The 17,741-nt window shown below is 38.9% G+C and overlaps 2 protein-coding genes across 9 annotated transcripts in view; both read right to left on the bottom strand.

Moving 5' to 3' along the window:
- Positions 1–17,741, bottom strand: part of LOC106508920 (uncharacterized) — a 52,468-nt gene that overhangs the window by 30,549 nt on the left and 4,178 nt on the right. For 2 of the 8 annotated variants that reach the window (XR_014807299.1, XR_014807319.1), the window contains 2 exons: positions 9,405–9,572; positions 7,521–7,719 (listed from right to left, as the gene is read on the bottom strand). The exons of 3 other annotated variants lie outside the window; for them this stretch is intronic. The gene's annotated coding sequence lies outside the window, so the exon portion shown is untranslated. Of the gene's footprint in view, positions 1–3,105; positions 3,196–7,520; positions 7,720–9,404; positions 9,573–12,230; positions 16,640–17,741 lie in introns of those variants that run through there. 3 more of the 8 variants (XM_084963365.1, XR_014807315.1, XR_014807301.1) reach the window with 3 other exon arrangements.
- The window catches only part of LOC102167874 (uncharacterized), a 77,111-nt gene that overhangs the window by 55,602 nt on the left and 3,768 nt on the right, over positions 1–17,741 (bottom strand). The gene's annotated exons all lie outside the window — the stretch shown is intronic.

Raw genomic sequence — 17,741 nt, 5'->3', positions numbered from 1 at the left:
CACGCCTCAAGTTTCATACTGTTAGTTTTGGATAGAGACTGAGAATTTATGTTTCTAACAAGTTCTCAGTAATGCTAATGCATCGCTTTGAGGACCACTATTCTAGTTTCATATTTCCAACAGTCTCCACCCTGTTATCGACAGGTACCTCAAAGATCACGAACAGTGTCAATTAGTTTTTTTTTTTTTTTTATTGTACGCCCTAGGAACCAATTTGGGCTAACTAAAGCAAAACAAGAGTTTACCAGGGAGTGCACAGAATCAACGTGAAGGCTAGTGAATTGTGTTCCAAATAAGAAAGAAACCAGAAAAGAGGCTACTTGACAGTAGGAGCATTACCTCTAAGTCTGAAGAAGTAAACAGTGTTTCTTGTGTTCTTGAGTCCCTCTGTTCAAGATCAATTCCAGATGAGGGTCCTCTACCCATCCCTTAGTTTGTACCAGGGCAGTGATAGAAAGGATTATGGTGGAAGTAGCCACCAAGGACTCCTTTCATACTTAGTTCAGACCCTCATCATCAAGCAGGTAGATTACTACAACAACCTCTCAACTGGTTGTATTGCCCCTAATCTAACCTCCAAGTCACTCTCATCATCTTCAGTTATCTCTTTAAAACGTGTCATTTTCTTCTTTGCCTTGTCTGATGTAATATTCCTGTTTTGTTTTAGTAAATTGCTTTTCATTAGGAGGATCTAATTCCCTAGTAACCGAGCAAGGGTCAGAAGAGTCCCAAAGTTTTACAGAGACCCCCTTAGGAGTATTTTAGAGATCACTATTTCACTAGACAGAAAACTTTCTCGACATAAGGACATGTCCTCATTGTATCACCAGCACCTACCTCATAGCAGGCACTTAATGAAATGAACAGTCTTGGAGTTCCTGTTGTGGCACAGCAGAAACAAATCTGACTAGTAACCATGAGGGTGTGGGTTTGATCCCTGGCCTTGCTCACTGGGTTAAGGATCCGGCATTGCAGTGGGATGTGGTATAGGTCACAGACTCAGCTCGGATCCTGCATTGTTGTGGCTGTGGTGTAGGCCGGCAGCTGTAGTCCCAATTAGACCCCTAGCTAGCCTAGGAACCTCCATATGCCATGGGTGCGGCCCTAAAATGCAAAAAATAAAAAGAAATAAAAAGAAATGAACAGTCTTTGTGTCCAGGCCCTCCTTACTTCAGATTACTATATGTATTTGCCTCCCGATTTCCCTGGTCTGCTGCCTCCGCCTGCCTACCTCCTTACTACCAAATCCTTCTTGGCTAAATCAAGCCAATTATCATTTCCTGCTCAAAACTTTCTGCCTCCCTGATACATGCCTGCCAACTTTATAAATTCCCCATGATTCAGAGCCTTCCATAATCTGGTTTCAACCAATTTTTCTAGGCTCTCTTCCACTCCTTACTTATTCTGTCAGCCAGTCTAGATAGTAAGTTTTCTTTAATCTAAGTTACTTTTCCTGCTCTTGTTGGTTTGGTTCCACTTTTGGGAAAGTCTTTCTCTTTTATGGTGTTTAGCCTACTTTACCTTCAAAGTCTAGTTAACACCTGTCAGTTTTCCTAATCTTTTCAAATCCATGATCCATATCCCAGGTTTTTTGGTCATGTCCTCTACCCTATGCCCCTTAACTTACAGGTTAAGGATCTTTCTACTTGAAGCTTGTGTTAATGTCTTGTTTGCATGAATACTTAAGGGTTGAACACGTGCTGTCTTAAGCTATCACCATATGTTTGTATTACTTGTTCTACCAGATTTTATAAGTACTAAAGAGTTTCTACTACGAATTAATTTTCTGTATTTCCCAGAAATTGCTCTAGTGCCTTACACTTAATAGTGATGAGTATAATCTGTTGAATAAATGGATTTTTATAATATAGGGCTAGTGTTTGGGGTTGGTCCTCTTGAAATGGCAGCCAGTGGTTGTGACAGCAACTCCTGAACTGCTGGAATCAGGGGTATGAATCTTGGTAGCTTCGAACTGAAAGGTGAGTTTAAACCAAAGCTGATCAAGTTGTAGTCAAATACTAGGAGGCCAAACACAAGCACCAAGTGAAAAGATCCAAACCTGAGATGGAGTGTAAAGCAAATGGTATGGAATCAGGCAAAGACACAATAGAAGTAACAATAGTTTGATAATTCGTAGATGGGGATCTGGGATGGTAGACATTTTTAAAGGCTTGTGCATAGCACTTACCAAATCAAAATGAGTGATTTGTTGGTAAAATGGACTTGCCTAAGAATCAGAAATAGGGTTGGCAGCCATTTATCATTTCTAGCAAACACATACACGGAAATAAATTTATGATAGCAAACACAGTGAAATAGACCTGCTTTGAGAGATAGATTTAATTTGAGCTCCATTTTCTTGCTTCTGCCCTGCCATCTTAATTTATTTCACACCTTTGCACAAGTTCACATCCAAGTTCTAATGTATTTTTTGATTCCTCTATATTATGGATAAAAAACATTTTAAGAGATTTAATATCATAATACTACGACACCAAATACAAAAACTCAGAAATTTTTTGCTATATTTTTTAAACTTTTAGTCTACCAGTCAGTAAAGCTACAATAAGAATACTGTACCTAGTAATCACTGATTTTCCTACATTAACTGTTTATGGACTAGAAAATTCCAAGAATATCTCACAAAGTTTTTTTTTTTAATTTTAAACAAAAAAATCCTAATTATAAGAAATCCGTATCTTATTGCTGAGAGCTCTAAAGAATTTAATTCCTAAAGATATCTTGCCCTATAAAGCATTTGTTTTGTTTGCCGTCAACTTGTGAGGTTGGGGTTGGGCAGCTCTCTGCCACACACAGTGTTTCCTTGTACTCATTAGCAGCAAGCATTGTGGCAAAGACTAATGTCCACAGGAAAAGCACAGCAAAATTCACTTTAAATCCTATTGTAAATATGCAATAATTCTCTTCACAAATTGTAAAATAAATTTTATTTTGAATTAAATTAAATGCTGAATAAGGTATACTTTAAAAACCTATATTATTCTTTCTGAATATTGTCACTGAGAGAAGGCTAAGCTCTCATATTAATTTCTTTAAAAGCTAAATATTTGGCAAACAACATAGAAGAACAGGAAGATCACTTACCAAGAAGCTAGGAGTCTTAGGCAAGCTATTTATTCTAAGCCTCAATTTCCTCACCATAAAATCTAAAGACTTGAATTCGTTCAGTGGTTCCTGTGAAGAAGATACTGCATTGGAATTACCTGTGGACATTTTTGACTTGGTAGATACAAGAAGGGAGAGCCTGGATAATTATAGCTTCACAATACTTCATAAGGGATTCTGGTACATATTACTAGTCTAAATGATTTCTTGGGTCTTTCACAATTCTAAACCTCTACTTTTTACATCCAATCAACGGAATTTTTATTTTATTTATTTTGGGGGTGGCACCTGTGGCATATGGAAATGTATGGGCTAAGGGTCAAGGAGACGCAGCTGCCTATGTATGCCACAGCCACAGCCACACGGGATCCGAGCTGCATTTGCAGCCTACACAGCAGCTTGCCACAATGCTGTATCTTTAACCCACTGAGTGAGGCCAGGGATTGAACCTGCATCCTCATGGACACTATGTCGGGTGCTTAATCTGCTGAGCCACAATGGGAACGTCAATGGAATTTTAATAGCTCCTAGCTTTCATCATTATTCTTTTCTTTTGTCTTTTTTTTTCGGTGGGCTGGGGGTCCTGCACTCACAGCATATGGAGGTTCCCAGGCTAGGGGTCTAATTGGAGCTACAGCTGCCATCCTATACCACAGCCACAGCAATGCAGGATCCGAGCTGCGTCTATGACCTACACCATGGCTCAAGGCAATGCCAGATCCTTAACCCACTGAGCAAGGCCAGGGATTGAACCCATGTCCTCATAGATGCTAGTCAGGTTCGTTAACTAATGAGCCACGACAGGAACTCCATCATTATTCTGTTCTTAATGGGTAAGTGTATTTTATGAAAGAGAGAAGCTGCCTCTAAATTATAAATAACAGCTTGCAGTTACTGAGTGCTTAATCAGTTCTGAGATCTAACTCACTTAAATTCTCTAATTCAATGCTCACAACAACACTGTGAGGTAGGAACTAGTTATCATCTATATGTAACAGATGGGAAAACTGAGGGACAGAAAGTAATTTGCCCAAAGTCACAGAGCTGGTAATTAGGGAAACTGAGCCATAGAGACTAAACTCTTAACCAGCATGCTATGCTGCTATTCGAGAAATGAACTATACATACAAACATGCCCATCACTGTTTCCTATCCACACAGCACTGCTTTCCCTGCTACTTTAGGGAGAGAAAAGGCTGTGTTTTTAGAAATTTGTAGGATCAGAAATGATGGAAAGAGGAAGCTGGGAAAGCAAGAATGAAATGACTCAAATGAGCTGGGCCTAACACCCTTGGCCCTGACTTAGAACAACTAGAGACTACTTAGATTTACAAAGCCCTCTAAAAAGGGTAACTGTCCCTAGGAGTAATTTCCCTTCAGTTATCACTTCATTCCATAATATCTGAGACATGCTCTTTTTGACTGATCAAATATTAATTTTAAAAGTATTAGAAATATACCTTTTTGGATGAGCTAGACACAAAACTACAAAGTAAAACAGGAAAGTAAGCACAAAAGCCAAGTTAGAGAGTCAGAGAGAGGGTAATTATAATTGAAATGATTCAGTCTGGAAATCCTGTTGTGGATCAGCCAAAACGAATCTGACTAGCATCCATGAGGACACGGGTTCGATCCTTGGCCTCGCTCAGTAGGTTAAGGATCTGGTATTGCCATGAGCTGTGGTGTAGGTCGCAGATGAGGCTTGGATCCTGAGTTGCTATGGCTGTGGTATAGACCAGCAGCTACAGCTCTGACTCAACCCCTAGCCTGGGAACCTTCATATGCCTCGGGTGCGGCCCTAAAAAGATAAAAAAAAAAAAGAAATGATTCAGCCTAATACTAATTTTGGGTGTATAAAGAATTTATAACATATAATACATCTTTGGCATATGGAGCATGAGGTTTAGATGGTAGAGACTAATACATTACAAGGATAAACTTCCCTTCCGCACAGTACAGACAGAGAGTAATCTACCCGAAGTTGGTGGTCCTGAATTTACACTGTTAAATGTCAATCTGCACGGCACTTATTTTTTCTATCTGGGCACAATGAGCAATCTGGGAGCAGACATCCAGTTAGATCTTGTACTTCACCAGGTGAGTGATAGCAGGGCAACAGGGCAAAAGGAGATGTGGTTCCTGGTAAGAGAGTGGTAATTTAAAATAGAATGTGGCTTGGATATGGCATTGCTGTGGCTATGGCATAGGCCGTCAGCTGCAGCTCCAATTCAGCCCCTAGCCTGGGAATTCCCCTGTGCTGCAGGTTTGTGGTCCTAAATTAAATAAACAAATAAAAATAGAATAGAATGCAGTGGAGATGAAAGAAGTAAAGGCAGGAGCAGGCAGATGGGAGAAAAAAGAGAAGTCTATGGACTGGAGGTCTCAAGCCAGAGAAACCTGAGAAGGGTGAGAGGCTGAAGCAGAGGAGGGAAGAGCACTGGAAATAAGATGTCAGGGAACTGAGAATGGCTGTACTGTGAGCAACTGAGTGAGAGCTAGACTGAAAGTTCTGGCTGGACCATGTGAAGTCTGCATTTATGAGGTTAGAGGTGAAATGGATTGGGTGTACGACAAGATCCAGAGTGTGGCAATAGAAGTTAGTGGCTAAAGATCAGTCACATCAGGAGTGCCCGTCGTGGCGCAGTGGTTAACGAATCCGACTAGGAACCATGAGGTTGCGGGTTCGGCCCCTGCCCTTGCTCAGTGGGTTAACGATCTGGCGTTGCCGTGAGCTCTGGTGTAGGTTGCAGACGCGGCTAGGATCCCGCGTTGCTGCGCCTTTGGCATAGGCCAGTGGCTACAGCTCCAATTCAACCCCTAGCCTGGGAACCTCCATATGCCGCAGGAGCGGCCCAAAGAAATAGCAAAAAAAAGACCAAGAAAAAAAAAACAAAAAAACATCAGTCACATCAAGGAACTCTGAGGCTGGTGCTAGGTGAGCTGTCTACTTGGGTGATAAATCCACTCAGGATGAGGGAAGGGGTTCAGATAAAGAGGAAGATGTAAGCCATGTATCACAGTCTTTAAGAAATTAAGTCTTGGAGCTCCTGCTGTGGCTTAGTGGGTTTAGATCTGGCATCGCTGCAGCTGCAGTTTGGACTCGATCCCTGGCCTGGGAATTTCCATATGCCATGGGTGTGGCCGAAAAAGAAAGAAAAAAAAAAGAAATTAAGTCTTCTAAGACTTTGGGGTTTTTTGTTGTTTTTCATATATTTTTTTACTTTACTTTAAAAAATTTTATTGGAGTACAGCTGACTTATAAAGGTGTGTTAGTTTCAGGTCTATAGCAAAGTCAATCAGTTATACATATATCCTTTCTTTTTCAGATTCTTTTCCCATACAGGTTGGAACAGAGTATTGGGTAGATTTCCCTGTGCTACACAGTAGGCTCTTGTAACTTATCTATTTTATTTTAGTTTCTTTTTTTTTTTTTTTTTTTTTTTTTTGTCTTTTTGCTATTTCTTTGGGCCGCTCCTGCGGCATATGGAAGAGGAGGTTCCCAGGCTAGGGGTCGAATCAGAGCTGTAGCCGCCAGCCTATGCCAGAGCCACAGCAACGCGGGATCCGAGCCGCGTCTGCAACCTACACCACAGCTCACGGCAACGCTGGATTGTTAACCCACTGAGCAAGGGCAGGGACCGAACCCGCAACCTCATGGTTCCTAGTCGGATTCGTTAACCACTGCGCCACGACGGGAACTCCTAGTTTCCATTTTTTAAAAGTTTTATTGAAGTATAGCTGATTTACAATGTTTTGATAATTCCCGCTGTACAATGAAGTGATTCCATTATACACATACACATATCCAATCTTTTAAAGAGTCTTTTCCCATTTAGGTTATCACAGAATATTGGGTAGAGTTCCCTGAGTTAAACAACAGTTCCCCCTTGACCACCCACTCATTTTCGAAAGACTTTGGATTTGCTTAGTACAGGGGACTGGGTTCTAGAAAGGGAACCTTTCCCCCTTATCTGTGAGTTTCAGTCTAAAAACCATTCATATTAATACAGAAGTAAGCAGCAGCTTAAGAAAAATGGGTAATGGCTCCCTTCACCCTTAAGACTAATTTTGCTTTACTTGGCAAGAACCTATGCTTCACATTTTCATTCTGAAGCTAGGTCTCCTCTGCTAAAGTTAAATGGAAAATGAAACTACCTGCTAATTCAGGCAAGAAAAATCTCAGCTCCCTGCTCTCATAAGTTTGTGAAGCTAAATGTTTTAAAAACAAATTAGAATTCGGTTGCCCTAGTTCTGGTTTGAAAATATCTGGTGAAACCACTGGGCACAGTTTTCCATTACTCTTTTTTTTTTTTTTTAAGTATAAAAACACATATATAAAAGTTTCTTATAATCTTGAAAGGACAGGGTGGCATGCTATTTACTGACAGGCTGACCTTTTACACAAAGAACCTCCATCTTCAACAAGCTGAAATTACTGATATTGATGCCTTCAGAACATTGTCTGCTTCAGAAAGCAACATGTTTTGTCCAAGTCATACAGAACTGGCTAGATGGACACCACTTGGTCATCAAATGATGCAATGCAAAGGGCAAGGGGACATTTCTTCTGCAGTTCCAACCATATGTCTGATACTGTGCAAGGAAAAAAAGGGAAATGTCAAATATGATTCCTGATGTCAAGAAACTTATAATTTACTGGTCAATTACCTACTACTTTAGCCCAGAGCCATGTCCTACATTTTTTGGAACCACCCCCAGCATCTAACATAGGACTTTATCTATATCAACAAGAAGTTAGTAAAAAGTTAAAGTGACAATATAGAATGCTTAGACTTAACTGATAAAATACATGTTTAAATAGATGACCAAGAGAAAAGATAAAGTTGAGCTTGTGTCATTGCAATCTATGAAAAAATCTTGTTATTTTAATTTTATATTTTTATTTTGAGCATGTATTGACACAGGAAGGCTCCTGTTTCTACTCATTGAAATCTTTTTTTAACACACTTCTTTTTTTTAAAAAAAAATATTGGAGTATAGTTGACTTACACTGTTGTATTACTTTCAGGTATACAGCAAAGTCAATCAGTTATATATGAAAATATACCCATTCTTTTTTCCCCTAGAGGTTATTACAGACTAGTAAGTAGATTTTCCTATGCTATACAACAGGTTCTCATTAATCATCTACTTTATACACTAGTGTGTATATGTTATCCCACCCTCCCAATTCTTCCCTCTCTCCAGCAGTTTCACCTATGGTAACCATAAAATGGTTTTAAAATCTGTTTGTTTCCATTTTATAAATAAGTTCTTTTGTATCATTTTTTATTAGGTTCCACATATAAGTGATACCATATTTCTTTTTGCCTTATTTCATTCATTAAGATAATATCTAGGTCCATCCATGTTGCTGCAAATGGCATTATTTCATTTTTTATGGATGAATAATACCCCATTGTACATATGTACCACATCTTCTTTATCCATTCCCCTGTAGATGGACATTTAGGTTGCTTCCATGTCTTGGCTGTTGTAAATAGTACTGCAATGAACACTGGGGTGCCTGTATCTTCTTGGGCTATGGTTTTCTCTGGATAGATGCCCAGGAGTAGGACTGCTAGATGATATGGTAGTACTATATTTAGTTTTTTAAGGAACCTTCATACTGTCCTCCATAGTTGTTGCACCAGCTTACATTCCTACTTACAGTGTAGGAGGGTTCCCTTTCTCCACATCCTCTCCAGCATTTATAGTTTCTAGTTTTTGTCCATCTGTACATCTTCTTAATGTCTATTTAGATCATTTTTAATTTAATGATCATTTTTTAAAATTTTTTTATATAAAGCTCCCCTACTCAATGAAATCTTTAGGGAAGAAAAAAGCTAGGTCAATTTTTCTTAAAGGTAGGAATTAGAGGTCAGGCCTATCCTGTATGGGGTATCAAAAGTAGCTGAGTCCTTACCTGCACCCTTTTCCCTGGTAGCCAAGGCAATAGCTTTTTTAAACATGCAAAACTATAGGTCAACCTGTTACTAAAACCCCTTCCCTCTTGGGTTCTTTGATTTTATATTAAAATGTTCCTTCCATTTACTTATCAAAATATTGAGCAATTACTATGTACTAGCAATGTGTTCCTCTCTATTACTTCTGATTCCTTCACTAGCTCTTCATTCTCTGCCCTACAACTCCCTCACTTTTTAACCCTTATTCTATTTTTCTTATAAATTATACATATACTTAGATATATGCATAATTCATATGTATATTATATATAAGTATATATAATTTATATCTATATAGACATATATACTTACCTTTCAGAAAGTATATCAGTTCTCTGAGGTTTCCAGCCTTTAGGCTAATGTCTTCCAACTTACATATTCTGCACATCCAGATGGAATGTTTCCTGCTACTGCTACACTCATTGATCATTCCTTCTTAGTCTTTCCTGCTGGCATCTCTTCCTCTGGGAAGTACTAGTTCTGAAATTTTTTCAAAACTCTTAGTTTGTCTTTTCACTCTATACTTTATCCCTACACGATTTCATTTCCCTCTCCCTATCATCAAGTTTAAGGATGGATTTGCTTCTGTTCTTGCTCTTTTCATGCTTTAGGTCTTCATCAAGCCTGTTGCCCCTATTTTTATCTGGATAAACCCTCTTCTTCCTGAAATATTGGCTTAAAATCATGTTCCTCAAGAAAGTATTTATTCTTTTCTCCAGACTAGGTTTGACAGCTCTGCTATGTGACTTTATTGCACCGTGTCCCTTTCTTTTGAAGTATCTATCATCTCAAATGATCTGTTCAATGGCAGTCCTGTCCGTTAGACTAGATGTCAGTAAATAATAGCCCATGGATCAAATCCAGCCCCTGGATTTTGTAAATAAAGTTTTATTGGAAGCCAGACATACTTTCACATATGTATTGTTGGTAACTATTTATGTATTGTTGATGATTGTTTTTGTGTTTCAATGGCAAAGCTGAATAGTTGTGAGAGAAACCACATGGCCTGAAAGCCTAAAATTTATCTGCCTCTTTTCAGGAAAAGTTTGCCAAAAGTTGCACTGCACTATAAGCAGGAAAGATGAAATCATGCCTGTCATTCTCACTTCTATATTCCCAGCACCTAGCATGACACCTGGCACATAACTATTTCTGGACTAGGTGTACTAATTGTATTTCGACCTCAAGCTTTAACCCATCTTGTCGGTGATATGAATAAGATCACATTAACTGGCCTGTGTTTAATAACAGCATTATAATCACTGCTTATCCAGATGATGATTATAGTATTCCAGTCCAAGAGGGGTTCAGAAATTAACCAAATAATACACAAACAAATGGATTGTTGCAACCAGAGGTAAACACTATGGGAAAGAACACAGTACAATTAGAGTGTGTAACAGAGACCCATAATCAAATACAGAGTTTGGGAAGGCTTCCCTGAGGAAGTGACTTTTGACCTGAAATTTGAAGAGTGAACTAACTGTGCAAAAAGAGGAGAGAAAGAGCAAATCAGGTAGAAAGAATATCATATATAATTCTTTCTTCTTTGGAGAGAAAGAACATTGCATGTACTGGGAACTAATGTTCTTGTCAAATAATGAACATAAAGTAAGTTTCTTGAAAAGTTAAGGGTAGGATCCAACATGGACCTAAATGCTAGGATTTTAGGATTATAATAATGTAAAGTTTGAAGCATTCTGTTTTTGGCCAACAGTAGGAAAATGGTAAACTATTATATTTCCATAGCAGAGCATATTTTGCATCCACTAGAATAATATTTATGAAGAATTCTAATTTGCATGGGAAGTGTTCCTATTATAACGTAAAGTGGAAAAAAACAGGATATTATTTCTACTATGTAATGTATTTATAGAAACATTTTCTAGAAAAAATGGACAAAAATATTAATCATTACTGCCTCTGGGTGGGATTGAGTGTCCTGTATTTTCTTTATGGCTTCCCATATTATTTATCCTATACATTTAAAACCTTTTAAGATTGAAGAAATACATTTTATTAAAAAAATAAGGAAATACAAGTGTTGGTCTGAGAGTAAATAGTCTTTCCTGGCCCCTGAATGGGGATGTAAAACGAGGATCAAAACCCAGAAGAGTTCACTGTCAGTAACAAAGATTATTAGTGGAAGTTTTCCTGAAATGTGGTTTAAGTGCGCTGGGGACTTTGGGGCCAGGGAAAACTACCCCGAGATATGCTGCACTATAGACATACTGCTTCTGAGATTTTGTATCTTGATTATTTAAATTGGGAGCTCAATCTAACCTTACTCTATGTGCTTGGCTTCTTCCTGCCTAGCCACAATCCATCAGAAATGCCCCAATATCAGTTCTGGATTCATAATTTAAATGAGGGTCCTGGAGAGCTCAAGCATCAATTCTAATATTACTCTATTCTGAAAGCTTCTTTTTTGTTTCTCAAACATCATTTTTAATTTATAAGCTCATTGGTCTCCCCCTTAAAACTATTATTGATAATTTATAGAAGTGGAGGAGTTGAGAGTTGTTTTTTAAAAGTTTTGCTTCTCCCTGTAAGTAATTAATTCGTTTAAAAAGAACAGAGAGAAATTCAGCTCTCACAATGATTGACTTCCCTTTAATTTTTTTTTGTAAGAGACACATAAACGTTGCTCTTTTAGTCATAAAATACTTTATTAATCATTTAGGCAATACATATTTATGTGACTACCTATACCCAAGCAGCTGCTATGAATAAACTGGGGGAAAGGTGCATGAAATCTTTTGAAAATGAGCAGAGTTGATGGCAATTGCCTCCAGAGTCTGCTGCACTTACTTAGGGCTTCCTTATCCCCTCTGGGAAGGAATGAGTTTGTTTTCCATGGTGGTTTCATAGAGGCCAGACAACGGATGAAGGGCTACGTAAAAATTTTCCTTAGATCAGGGGTTTTCAACCTACTAGATACCAGTAGCACTCCTTCAGATGTGATAATCAAAAATATGTTTCATGATATTTTACCAAATGTCCCCAGGGTGGGGGTGGGGCTGGGGCGGGGGAGGGGACTGCCTGGGTTGAGAACCACTGGACTAATGCATCAGACATTTATTCCTTAAGAAAATTGAGTGCTATGATTGGTAAAAGAAGGGAATAACACAAAGAATACTTTGAATTTCACTGAATTTACTAAAAACCAAACAAAAGCAATCAAATAACTGAATAAGGAGGAAAACATGAACCTTGTCAAATCACTATGCTCCTCTGCCTATTCCCTAGATTAGAGATGAATGAACTGACAAGACAGGCTATTTCCATAACAGAAATGACTAGCATGTGTGTTGTATACACACACCCCCACACCCTCACACCCCCACTCACACTTTTAAACTGAAGTATAGTGGATTTACAATGTTGGTTAGTTTCTGGTGTACGGCAAAGTGATTCAGCTATACATACATACATATACCTGTATACATTTTATAAGTATGTGTTCTTTTTCATAATCTTTTCCACTACAAAATATTGATTATAGTTCCCTGTGCTATACAGCAGGTTCCTGTTGTTTATCTGTTTTAATATATTAGTAGTTTGTATTTGATAATCCCAAACTCCTAATTTATCTCCCCTTCTCTTTCCCCTTTACATAAGCTTGTTTTCTATGACTGTGAGTCTGTTTCTATTTTCTAAATGAATTCATTTGTATCAGATTATAGATTCCATATATAAGTGATATTATATGATACTTGTCTTTGATTTACTTCACTTAATTTGGTAACCTCTAGGCCCATCCAAGTTGCTGCAAAAGGCATTATTTCCTTCTTTTTTATGGATGAGCAGTATTCCATTTGTATGCATGGAATCTTACATCTTCTTTACCCATTCCTCTGTCAATGGACATTTAAGTTGCTTCCATGTCTTGGCTATTGTAAATAGTGCTGCTATGAACACTGGGGTATGTGTATTTTTTCCAATTAGAGTTTTCTCTGGATATAAGTCCAGGGGTGGGATTGCTGGATCAAATGGTAACTCTACTTTTAATTTTTTAAGGAACCTGCATACTGTTTTCCATAGTGGCTGCACCAGTTTATATTCCTACCAGCAGCATATAAGGGTTCCCTTTTCTCCACATCAGGGAGAAAAGTCTATTTGTAGACTTTTTAAAAAAAAAAATTATAATTTTTTTTTTTTCCCCACTCCTGCAGCATATGGAAGTTCTCAGGTCAGGGATCAAATCAGGGCTGGAGCTGTGACCTACACCACAGCTGCAGCAATGCCAGATCCTTAACCTACTGTGCCAGGCATCAAACCAGTGCCTCAGAAACAAGCCAGATCATTAACTCTCTGCACCACAGCGGAAACTCCCTATTTGTAGATTTTTCAATGATGGCCATTCTGACTGGTGTGAGGTGACAACTCATTGTAGTTTTGATTTGCAAGAACTGACTAGTATACAGACGCTACTCAGAAGATTCTCTATGGTATAAAAGTAATAGATTTGGACTTAAAAGGCATGGGCTCACACTAAATAGCTTCATTTCTTTGGGCCTCGGCTTCCTGATATGTAAAGTGGAGGTATGGTGAGAAGGCAGACAGTCTTATAAATAGATCTTTTCATTTTTTAATTTAATAAATATTCAATAAATAGTATAGTCCAGGTACTACACTTAGAACTGGTATGTAAAGGATGAAATGTGTTCCCCTCCTTCAAGGAAATTACAGTCTATTAGAATGACAGACAAACTAACAAAACTACAATAATCTATGCATTACAACAGGATCATGTGCAATAAGCAGTAGCAGCATAGAAATCTACTTGGGGGGAATCAGGGAAAGCTTTGCAAGGGAAGCGGCACTTTAGCTAAAACCTGAAAGATGAGTAAGAATTCTGACAGGAGGCAAGAAGGGGGCAATATTCCAGTTAGAAAGGCAAAGGCATAGAGACTTGATGCTTTTTCAAAAAGAATATTTAAGGAAATGCAAGTACTTCAGTGGTACTAGAGAATAAATACATAAAAAGGTGAAATGTGCTACACTGTAGATAATTTAAAATTTGTGTGGTAGACAGATCATCCATGCTGTAGTGTTGAAAATAAGTGTGGAGGGGAATAAGGCTAATCAAGTAACTACTGGAATAGTTACCTAAAGAGAGTGAAAGCCTACCGAAGGATAATGATTATATGAACAGGAATGGGGAATATTCAGGAGAAAGAAACGGCAAGACTTGAAGTCAGAATGTTGGAGGGATTACAGCTATGATTTATTAGGCAGTTTGGTAGGCACTTTTTTTTTTTTCTGCAATAGCTTATTTAGTATTTATAATATGCCTAATAAAGATGGAAAACAGTCCAATTTTCTAAAAACCAATTTGGCAAAGAATCAGTTATACCTACCAAATACTTGTTTTGGGGAATATTAATTTTGAATTTATTTAGCAAATGCATTTCTTGGTAAAATTGCTTTTTTTTTTTTTTTGTCTTTTTTTTTTTTTTTTTTGTCTTTTGTCTTTTTGTTGTTGTTGCTATTTCTTGGGCCGCTCCTGTGGCATATGGAGGTTCCCAGGCTAGGGGTTGAATCAGAGCTGTAGCCACCGGCCTACGCCAGAGCCACAGCAACGCGGGATCCGAGCCGCGTCTGCAACCTACACCACAGCTCACGGCAACGCCGGATCGTTAACCCACTGAGCAAGGGCAGGGACCGAACCCGCAACCTCATGGTTCCTAGTCAGATTCGTTAACCACTGCGCCACGACGGGAACTCCTAAAATTGCTTTTTAATGAATTGACCTTTGGTGAAGTGACTTAGAACCTAAGATAATATACTATTATCCCCATTTTACTGAGAAAAACTGAGGTTGAGAGTTAGCAAAGGCAAGACCAGGTCTATCGAGCTAGGGCTTTTAATCTCTACATGGCTAACAGTATAGGAATAAAGGAAACAAAATGATTTGGACTATCTTGTTTCAGCTCTAATACGCCATGATGTTAATATTCTTAAATCAGGAACTAAAACTTAAAAAAAAAAAGACGCAATGAAACTAAGTTCAAAATCCAATATATTAAGAGTACCACAGCTTCCGAGTTCCCTTCGAGGCTCAGCATTTAAAGAACGTGATTAGGATTCATAAGGATGCAGGTTTGATCCCTAGCCTCACCCAGTGGGTTAAGGATCCAGTGTTGCAGTGAGCTGTGGTGTAGGTTGCAGACATGGCTTGGATCCCAAGTTGCTGTGGCCATGGTGAGGGCCAGCAGCTTTAGCTCCGATTTGACCCCTAGCCTGGAACTTCCATATGCCTAGAGTGTGGCCCTAAAATAGCAAAAAAAAAAAAAAAAAAAAAAAAAATGTACCACAGCTCCTTAAAACCAGCTAATTAAAACAATGAAGGTAAGATGGTTCTCTTTGCTGTTCTGGGGTCTTTCACTCTTTTCTTTTTTTGTCTTTTTAGGGCCGCACCTGGGCATGTGGGGGTTCCCAGGCCTGGGGTGGAATTGGAGTTATAGCTGCCGGTCTCCACCACAGCAACGTAAGATCCAAGATGTATCTGTGACCTACACCACAGCTCATGGCAACACTAGATCCTCAACCCACTAGGCAAAGCCAGGGATCGAACCTGAGTCCTCACTGATGCCAGTCAGATTTGTTTCTGTTGAGCCATGTTAAGAACTCCACTCTTTTTCTAGACTGTCATCTATATGGAGTCAACTACCACTTACATGCATGTGACACATAAAACTCACTGATGCCCTTTAAACATTCATTCCAGATATTTGTTTCACTACCGATGTAAGTGGTGTTATTTTTCTGACAATTGAAAAAAAAAGGTCACCATAATTCTACTCCTCCAGGTATGAGAATTTTGAAATCTTTTAAACTCAACTCTGTATTTTGCTCTGCTTGAGAATTCCTAGCAAAAATTGCACATGACCTTTCTTGGATCTGTAATGATCATGGTTCCCAGCCGCAGACAGTGGAGTCCACTCCAGGAGTTCAGTAGAGAGCAGTAACTCCTCTTTGGGGCATTTAGAGATGTATGTGGGCATTTTTTTTTTTTTTTTATCACAGTGGCATGTAGTGCCCAGGGGCCACGGATGTTAAATATCTGGCACAATAAAGAATTGTTTCATCCAAAGTATCAGAAGAACCCCCCTTGAGAAACACTGAGCTCAGGGTCAACTTCATAGTCATACAAACTGTGCAGTCATATAGGGCCCACTGCTTGGTTTAATGCTCTGCAGTTACCATTCTGAAAATCTTAATACTTTTATGTTTGAATGTCTGTTTCATAAAAGAAGTCCAGTGGTACGTGGTACGGTAGGTCATCCATGCAAGCAAAGGCAGCCAACGTGTTTGTCCTTTTTTCCTTATCACTTCGTTTGCATGCAGTCTGCATAATGCCTGAAAAGCACAGGTTTCTAGTGAACTTAAGCGGTCCAGGAATTCAGGGAGTTACAAAGAGATGACAAGGCAAGCCTGTTACATCTATGACTGATTTAGTGGAGGCGCTGACAGTTCCAAGAGGCTATGTTTTCCATTTCTACCAGAACTTGCTTCAGGCACAGAAAGAAGGCAATGGTATCCTAAGAAATACAAGTGACCAAAGAATCAATCATATCCTTCCTTGTGTGTGCTACTTCCCTGTATTACATTTACACTGAAAAATGATGTCATGGAAGAAAAGAGAAAGGCAGGGCAACCCATAGTTCATTTCCTTTCAGTCCTTCCTTACACATGTTGGTAGGATGTGTGCATATGACAAAGGGAAAGGAAGGAGTTGTCTGGTGGCTTGGTGGGTCAGGGATCTGAAACTGGCACTGCTGTGGCTCAAGTTGCTGCTATGGTGTGAGTTTGATTCCCCCCGCCCCCCACCCCCACTCTCCAGGCCCTGGGGTACTTTTTGGTGGCATCCCACCAAAAAAAAAAAAGGGAAAGAAAAATAGCTGAGTTGGTTTTATAGAGCATTTACACTGTTCCTTAAATACATCTTTGTGGCATGTACAAGCTACAAAATATGAATTGTGTAATTCCAGTGATTCCATATATGAGTTAAATGCTCTTATATTTGCATTTATAAATGGTACTGCACAATATAAAGATGAATGGTAAAATTCATTCTAATAATTTAAAATTCTAATTTTTCTTTACTTAGAATGACATTAAAAAGCAATTAAAAAAACAGCATGACATGTTGAAGGAGAGATGACAGAAGAAAGAAAAAGCTTTATATTTTAGTACATATAATGACATTTTTTTCCCTGCTTTTTGAACAGGGGCCCTACATTCTTCATTTTGCTCTAGGCTCAACAAACTGTGTAGCTGGCTGTAACTGAGCCAGTTTAAGCAGCAAGGGATTAAAGGATAGTATTTAGCTAACAGAGCTCTGAGAGGACCAGAGAACCAGATCTGGCTAGAAACAACACTAGAAACAACATCCAGGAAACCAAGCCTGGAAGGACACATCCCACATCACATCCACTATACTAGCAGAAACCCACCCCAGCACCACTTGCCAGTCAGTACCTATGACTCATTTTTAGATGCCAGAACCTCTCCCCAGCTACTCAGAGGCAGCAGACACCTCCACCATGGTGCTTGCCAGAAAATCCGATTGTCCTGAATGCAACTGAAGCATCATGTTGCTCGTTTTCAGATTCATGTCTTGAATGGGTATATCTGATTGCT

Source organism: Sus scrofa, chromosome 1, assembly GCF_054392235.1.
Source record: "Sus scrofa isolate SSC_HxYL_T2T_F1_AM1 chromosome 1, Sscrofa_HxYL_maternal_Yorkshire_Landrace_v2.0, whole genome shotgun sequence".
In the NCBI taxonomy this organism is placed as follows: domain Eukaryota; kingdom Metazoa; phylum Chordata; class Mammalia; order Artiodactyla; family Suidae; genus Sus; species Sus scrofa.
Note: the sequence above shows the minus strand (reverse complement) of the source record. Positions and strands in the feature narration are given on the sequence as shown.